Source organism: Ceratina calcarata, unplaced genomic scaffold (assembly GCF_001652005.2).
Source record: "Ceratina calcarata isolate Rehan_Ccalc_2016 unplaced genomic scaffold, ASM165200v1 scaffold226.2, whole genome shotgun sequence".
Classification (NCBI taxonomy): domain Eukaryota; kingdom Metazoa; phylum Arthropoda; class Insecta; order Hymenoptera; family Apidae; genus Ceratina; species Ceratina calcarata.
This window is the reverse complement of record NW_017144423.1, coordinates 161,432-162,023: the sequence shown is the minus strand read 5'-3', so window position 1 is coordinate 162,023 and position 592 is coordinate 161,432.

The following is a 592-nucleotide window of genomic DNA, read 5'->3' as shown; positions in this document are numbered from 1 at the left end:
TTATGTTACATAGAAATCCGTTTATTGAAGCGACTATTATTATGAATCACTGTATTTACAACATCGTACGTGTTCCAATTGCTTCCCACATTTATTTCGCCTGAGTTCCTAATAATTATCGTGGTTCTAAGAAAAGAATTAAACCGTCGATGACGCGGGTAAATTATTGCAACGAAAGGCATCGTTAACTGCGGGATCAGTGCATCGTTTAACTTAATGAATTTCAAAGTAGAAACACGCACTGATTCAAGAGCAAAGCTATGTGTACGCTACTTCGATCCTCCCCCTTATTCCATTTAATGGGTAAACGTGATTCTTCACCGGAAGGAATGCTCGACCGACTCGAATGATTTACGTATTTCACTCGCATCTATATTTTAAACAGACGTCGTTAGCGATTTTAAAACTCACTAATTTTAAGATTGAGAAATGAGTGGATGTTTGTCTGTCTTAAGCAGTCGATAAACGTTCCTTAGAATCTAGGAACGTGCAAAGGATTTTAGAGTCAAAGTATAGGCAATGTCGGTTCATTAAAAATTCATTAATGGAAGTCAGGATTTATTATTTCTAACAAGCGACGTCAAACCGCTTG